The 8,290-nt window shown below is 40.2% G+C and overlaps 1 protein-coding gene across 19 annotated transcripts in view; it reads right to left on the bottom strand.

Moving 5' to 3' along the window:
- Positions 1-8,290, bottom strand: part of LOC118394360 (netrin-G1-like) — a 170,226-nt gene that overhangs the window by 88,217 nt on the left and 73,719 nt on the right. The window lies entirely within an intron of this gene.

Raw genomic sequence — 8,290 nt, 5'->3', positions numbered from 1 at the left:
AAGAAAAAAATAAGCAAACACTTTTGGGAGACTCCCCAAACATATGGGAGACTCCCCAAACATACGGAAGAAGGTACTCTGGTCAGATTGAGCTTTTTGACCATCAAGGAAAACACTATGTCTGGTGCAAACCCAACACCTCTCATCACCCCAAGAATTACATCCCAACAGTGAAGCATGGTGGTGGTAGCATCATGCTGTGGGGATGGGAAACTGGTCAGAATTGAAGGAATGATGGATGCCGCTAAATACAGGGAAATTCTTGAAGGAAACCTGTTTCAGTCTTCCAGAGATGAGACTGGGGACAGAGGTTCACCTTCCAGCAGGTCAATAACCCTAAGCATACTGCTAAAGCAATACTCGAGTGGTTAAAGGGGAAACATTTAAATGTCTTGGAATGGCCTTGTCAATGCCCAGACCTCAATCCAATTGAGCATGTGTGGTATGATTTTAAAGATTGCTGTACACCAGCGGAACCCATCCAACTTGAAGGAGCTTGAGCAGTTTTGCCTTGAAGAACGAGAAAAAAATCCCAGTGGCTAGATGTGCCATTATAGAGACATACCCCAAGAGACTTGCAGCTGTAATTGCTGCAAAAGTTGTCTCTACAAAGTATTGACTTTTGGGGGGTGAATAGTTATGCATACTCAAGTTCAGTTTTTTTTGTCTTATGTCTTGTTTGTTTCACAATAAACAATATTTTGAATCTTCAAAGTGGTAGTCATGTTGTGTAAATCAAATGATACAAACCCCCCCCAAAAAATCAATTTTAATTCCCGGTTGTAAGGCAACAAAGTAGCAAAAAATGCCAAAGGGGTGAATACTTTCGTAAGCCACTGTATACATTTTTCAAATGGAGACCGTTTTCAGATACTCCATTTTGTTAACTGCACCCATGCAGTGAAACTGAGTGCGGCTTTAACTACACCTGATCAATACATTGTACCAGGATTAAACGAGTTCAGCCACCTCCTATAATTCCATGATGTCATTACTGTAGTTGGTGAGCAGAATCCAGAACCCCATGAGTTATGACTGGTCTATATGAGCTAACTGGCGTGGCGGTAAGACCTCCAAGGCACACCACGTCATTTCAAAAGTGGACATTTCTATAACAACCTTTGGTTGTGAAATTCCACTGGGCACACCACGTCATTTCAATGTGGAAATGTGGGCACTTTTTCGTTGAGACATTGATAAATAAGATTTCAACCTTTATTCACCGATTTTAAAAAGACAGCGATTATTTATCATTTTGGCACTATCAAGTTTGAAAACTACTCTCGACTAAGAACACATTGGCGTGAGGTCGAGAACACATTGGTTGATGTTGAGAACACATTGGTTTAGGTTGGGAACACACCCATGTAGAACACAACAACCTGATATGTAGAATACAACACCCTGATATGTAGAATACAACACCCTGATATGTAGAACACACTACCCTGATATGTAGAACACAACACCATGATATGTAGAACACAACACCCTGATATGTAGAATACAACACCCTGATATGTAGAACACAACACCCTGATATGTAGAATACAACACCCTGATATGTAGAATACAACACCCTGATATGTAGAACACAACACCCTGATATGTAGAACACAACACCCTGATATGTAGACTACAACACCCTGATATGTAGACTACAACACCCTGATATGTAGACTACAACACCCTGATATGTAGACTACAACACCCTGATATGTAGACTACAACACCCTGATATGTAGAACACAACACCCTGATATGTAGAACACAACACCCTGATATGTAGAACACAACACCCTGATATGTAGAATACAACACCCTGATATGTAGAACACAACACCCTGATATGTAGAACACAACACCCTGATATGTAGACTACAACACCCTGATATGTAGAACACAACACCCTGATATGTAGAACACAACACCCTGATATGTAGAACACAACACCCTGATATGTAGACTACAACACCCTGATATGTAGACTACAACACCCTGATATGTAGACTACAACACCCTGATATGTAGAACACAACACCCTGATATGTAGAACACAACACCCTGATATGTAGAACACAACACCCTGATATGTAGACTACAACACCCTGACATGTAGAATACAACACCCTGATATGTAGAACACACTACCCTGATATGTAGAACACAACACCCTGATATGTAGAACACAACACCCTGATATGTAGACTACAACACCCTGATATGTAGACTACAACACCCTGATATGTAGACTACAACACCCTGATATGTAGAACACAACACCCTGATATGTAGAACACAACACCCTGATATGTAGACTACAACACCCTGATATGTAGAACATAACACCCTGATATGTAGACTACAACACCCTGATATGTAGACTACAACACCCTGATATGTAGAACACAACACCCTGATATGTAGACTACAACACCCTGATATGTAGACTACAACACCCCCGATATGTAGAACACAACACCCTGATATGTAGAACACACTACCCTGATATGTAGACTACAACACCTTGATATGTAGAACACAACACCCTGATATGTAGACTACAACACCCTGATATGTAGACTACAACACCCTGATATGTAGAACACAACACCCTGATATGTAGAATACAACACCCTGATATGTAGAACACAATACCCTGATATGTAGAAAACAACACCCTGATATGTAGAACACAACACCCTGATATGTAGACTACAACACCCTGATATGTAGACTACAACACCCTGATATGTAGAACACAACACCATGATATGTAGAACACAACACCCTGATATGTAGAACACACTACCCTGATATGTAGACTACAACACCCTGACATGTAGAATACAATTCTACACATGGTCGAAATGCATCTTCCAGACTTAGGGTCTATACTACAAAACAGAAATACTTCAAAACAACGTCTATCTCAAGGTCATCAGACTGCTATACAGCAATCACTAACTCAGAGAGGCTGCTGTCAACATTGAGACCCAATCATTGGCCACTTTAATAAATGGATCACTAGTCACTTTACACAATGCACTCTAAATAATGGCACTTTAATAATGTTTACATATCTTACATTACTCATATCCTATATCTTATACAATCTATTGTACCTTGCCTATGCCGCTCGGCCATCGCTCATCCATATTCTTACAAGTACTGTACATATTCTCATTTTCCCTTTAGATTTGTGTGTCTTGTTGTTAGTTGTTAGATTACTTGTTAGATATTGTTAGATATTACTGCACTGTCGGAACTAGAAGCACAGGCATTTCGCTACAATCGCATTAACATCTGCTAACCATGTGTATGTGACCAATACAATTAGATTTTATTACTATTGGCTATTGTCCTTCAATGAGAGCAGTAACTTCAAACAGCATTGTGTAAACTATGGTCAATGTTCAAAAGGGAGATTCAATTGTATTGCACCACAAAATAGATGTACAAGCCAATTTTTCAAATAAAAAAAAAGCTATAAAAAATGAATTCTGGCTTCTGGAAACACAAATTAGATATACAATAAACCAAAAAAAAGTAGTGTCGGAACAGGCTTTGATGCTTTTAACTTCTTAAGACCTCTTTCATCCCCTTGCTCATTGGCCCTCCCACTGCCCCCCTAGCAGTCAGGAGCACATTTCAGGCAGGTTGACTTCACCTGTAGTATTTCTGCCTCTCGCCTTTGATTCACAAAGACTCACACCTGCTGTAAAAGGGGGAAAACAAATATTATCTAGAGAAGGTATTCACATGTGAAATATTATCTCGAGAAGGTATTCACATGTGAAATATTATCTCGAGAAGGTATTCACATGTGAAATATTATTTAGAGAAGGTATTCACATGTCAAATATTATCTAGAGAAGGTATTCACATGTGAAATATTATCTAGAGAAGGTATTCACATGTGAAATATTATCTAGAGAAGGTATTCACATGTGAAATATTATCTCGAGAAGGTATTCACATGTGAAATATTATCTCGAGAAGGTATTCACATGTGAAATATTATTTAGAGAAGGTATTCACATGTCAAATATCATCATTTGGACTCCCCTTTACTTATGGTTGTAGTCAAAGGCCCTCTTCCCTTTGCTTCTCTTCATCGTCATGGTTGTCATGAGGCCGTTCATCATGGTTCTGCATAGAACACGAGGCCGTTTGTCAGGGTTCTGCATAGAACACGAGGCCGTTTGTCAGGGTTCTGTATAGAACACGAGGCCGTTTGTCAGGGTTCTGCATAGAACACGAGGCCGTTTGTCAGGGTTCTGCATAGAACACAAGGCCGTTTGTCAGGGTTCTGCATAGAACACGAGGCCGTTTGTCAGGGTTCTGTAAAGAACACGAGGCCGTTTGTCAGGGTTCTGTATAGAACACGAGGCCGTTTGTCAGGTTCTGTATAGAACACGAGGCCGTTTGTCAGGTTCTGCATAGAACACGAGGCCGTTTGTCAGGGTTCTGCATAGAACACGAGGCCGTTTGTCAGGGTTCTGCATAGAACACGAGGCCGTTTGTCAGGGTTCTGTATAGTACACGAGGCCGTTTGTCAGGTTTCTGTGTAGAACACGAGGCCGTTTGTCAGGGTTCTGTAGAACACAAGGGCAGTTTGTCAGGTTCTGTATAGAACACGAGGCCATTTGTCAGGTTCTGCAGAACACGAGGCCGTTTGTCAGGTTCTGTATAGTACACGAGGCCGTTTGTCAGGTTTCTGTGTAGAACACGAGGCCGTTTGTCAGGTTCTGTGTAGAACACAAGGCAGTTTGTCAGGGTTCTGTATAGAACACGAGGCCATTTGTCAGGTTCTGTATAGAGCACGAGGCCATTTGTCAGGGTTCTGTATAGAACACGAGTCCGTTTGTCAGGGTTCTGTATAGTACACGAGGCCGTTTGTCAGGTTTCTGTGTAGAACACGAGGCCGTTTGTCAGGTTCTGTGTAGAACACAAGGCAGTTTGTCAGGGTTCTGTATAGAACACTAAATATGTACTTTAAAAGCAACACATCACTGACTAATTTAAAAGTGAAAAAAATCATTTTACTAGCGCATTGCTCTCTTCACCCGGTCCAGGATGTCTTTCCTCCTTTGAGATCTGAGATATCTGTAATTTAACAAAAAGACACTAATGCATTACACTTCCAGTACTACATGGCAATATAATGTCATTCAACTCAATGACAACACTTAATTTCTCACCACGTATTTTCGAAAATCGTTGCTTTTAAAGCTACTCTTCCATCTTTAGTAATCTTCCTCCGTCTCGTTCAGGTTGACATTCTCAACTGGACTCACTTTAAAAAGGTCAGGATTTTTTTCCTCAAACAAAGTAGTTTTACATTTGTTCACTTCCAAAAGGGTTTCAAAATAAATGTCATAATTGCTTCCGGCATAGGAACAGGATCTGACTCTTTGCTTTGGTGAGGGGAGAGATCTCATCTGAAGAGGCTGAAGGTGACCTTGGTCTCCCACGTGATCTATCCCTGGATCATGAAGGCTCAAGATTCACTGCAGTAAAATATTGGACAACATCATGGCAATTATTGCTATAGTACCTTTCAAATACATTGATAAAGATAAGAATAAAGGGTTGGCTTACGTTGTGAAGGGTCGTCCTAAACAGTCATTTCAGTCTTTTACTTCTTGGTAGCGGTGGTTTTCTGGGGCTTTGGGGCATATTGTTGGTGTGTGCTTGGGAGACTCTTTGTGTGAAAATACACATGCAAGTGTAAATAAAATCACAGACCTTCTTTTCGTCGTGCTTAAGTTTTATTGAAGTGGAAGAAGACTTAACACATTAGCAAACTTTAAACCCAAATCATACAACTAAAGTCAACTAAAGCTAAAGTCAACCTCCCAAGCCCATACCCCCTATAGCTAAATCCAGATGGATTTCAGCTCGGTTCACATTTGTTTTCTTTTCCACTACCATCGGTTCTAAAACAGATTCAATTGTTTTTGTCCCTCATCAATCTACACCCATTAACCCCCAAATTAAAAAGCAAAAATAGCCTTAAAAAAAATAAAATAATAATTCAATTTCAGATTTACAAAAGAATACAGACCCTTTAATCAGTACTTTTTTGAAACACCTTTGGCAGCGATTACAGCCTTGTGTCTTCTTGGGTATGACGCTACAAGCTTGGCACACCTGTATTTGGGGAGTTTCTCCCATCCTTCTCTGCAGATCCTCTCAAGCTCTGTCAGGTTAGACGGGGAACCTCGCTGCACAGCTATTTTCCAAGATTGTACGATCGCCGCCATGCCAAACTGAGCAATCGAGGGAGAAGGGCCTTGGTTAGGAGGTGACCAAGATCCCGATGGTCACTTTCTCCACAGCTCCAGAGTTTGTCTGTGTTGTTAGGGTTTAAGTCCAGAGCTCTGGCTGGGCCAAACAAGGATATTCAAGAATTTTGGAAGCCACTCCTGGTTGTCTTGGCTGGCTGTGCTTGAGGAACAACTATCCTGTTGGAAGTTGGTCCTTCACACCCCGGTCTGACACATCCTGATGCAATGACCCCTAGATCAGGTTTTCATCAAGGATCTCTCTGTATATTATATGTTCATCTTTCCCTCTCCATCCTGATTAGTCTCCCTCACACTGGGTAGATCAGAACAACACTTTAAGGGTGCATTTCAATAATAGCAGTGCTGAAATGTTGGGAAATGTTATACCATTTCTTGTTGCCCAGTCTGCACGTTCAAAAACAATTTAACCAATAATGGCATCCTTATGATTTTGTTAATAAAATAATGGCAAGCTATAAAACAGCTGGACAATAGACTTGCCTCAAAGGAGGGTAGTGGGAGAATTTTGTCATCCAATGTATTTCTAAGTTTGGTTGGCTGTATCACAACCGGCTGTGATTGGTTGCAATTTCAGTTTAATCCACCAGAAAAGACCAAACAAATAAATACCACAAAAAGTAATTTAAAAAAAAGTATGTATCACATCTGACCGTGAGTCAAATGGAGTGGTGCGTTTCTCTCCCTCTAAAAACATAAATAAATGTTTTGGCCTTTACAAATATTATTTTGGCCTTTTATTCAGATTAAAAACATTCACGTTCAAAAACGTTTATTTTTAATTTTTAAATGAAATAACCTCCAAAATATGGTTATATATTATCAAGTTGATGGCACAGTCATATAGCCAGTACCCACATAAAGTTGAGTGACTCACTCATTCATGGCCTTTGCTCAAAATAAATAAGAACCAACATTATTTCAGATAGTCCTACTTCTTGTGACTCTCAAACCCGGGTCTGGGAGCGTAATCATCGACTGACACTAATTAGCACAACGCAACAGACATAAATCTTCCTAGAAAATCTTCCTTTTCATGAAAATCACAAGTGAAATATATTGGAACACAGCTTAGCCTTTTGTTAATCACCCTGTCATCTCAGATTTTAAAAATATGCTTTACAGCCAAAGCTAGACAAGCATTTGTCTAAGTTTATCGTAGATTAGCATAGCATTATGCTTTACGAGCAGCAGGCAACCTTGTCACGAAAATCAGAAAAGCAATCAAATTAAATCGTTTACCTTTGATGAACTTCGGATGTTTTCACTCACGAGACTCCCAGGTTAGATAGCCAAAGTTCATTTTTTTCACAAAATATTATTTTTGTAGGCGAAATAGCGCCATTTGTTCTTCACGTTTGGCTGAGAAATTGCCGAGAATTGCAGTCACGAAAACGGCGAAAAATATTCCAAAATAGCAAGGGTAAGTAATCCTTCTCCCCCCCTTCTCCCCCAACAAGATTTAGATGCAAGTGGCTGTTCCACTGGTTGTCATAAGGTGTATGCACCAATTTGTAAGTCGCTCTGGATAAGAGCGTCTGCTAAATGACTTAAATGTAAAATGTAAAAGCTCCATAATATCGACAGAAACATGGTAAACGTTGTTTATAATCAATCCTCAAGGTGTTTTTCTAACATCTATTCGATAATATATCCACCGGGACAATTCGTTTTTCACTCGGACCGATTGAGTAATGGCTAACTCTCTATTTTACGCGAGAGTCAACCTGGGAGCCATCGTGTGACCACTTACGCAATGTAGCCGCCTACGGCTATTCTTCAACATAAATGCGTAAAACTACGTCACAATGCTGTAGACACCTTGGGGAATACGTATAAAGCGTAAGCTGGTTGATAGCACATTCACAGCTCAATAGGGACTCATTGGAACGCAGCGCTTTCAAAATATGGGGCACTGCCGGATTTGGATTTTTCTCAGGCTTTCGCCTGCAACATCAGTTCTGTTATACTAACAGACA

The sequence above is a fragment of the Oncorhynchus keta genome, chromosome 15 (genome assembly GCF_023373465.1).
Source record: "Oncorhynchus keta strain PuntledgeMale-10-30-2019 chromosome 15, Oket_V2, whole genome shotgun sequence".
Taxonomy (NCBI): Eukaryota; Metazoa; Chordata; class Actinopteri; order Salmoniformes; family Salmonidae; genus Oncorhynchus; species Oncorhynchus keta.
The sequence above is the reverse complement of the archived record's forward strand: the minus strand, read 5'-3'. Positions and strand labels throughout refer to the sequence as shown.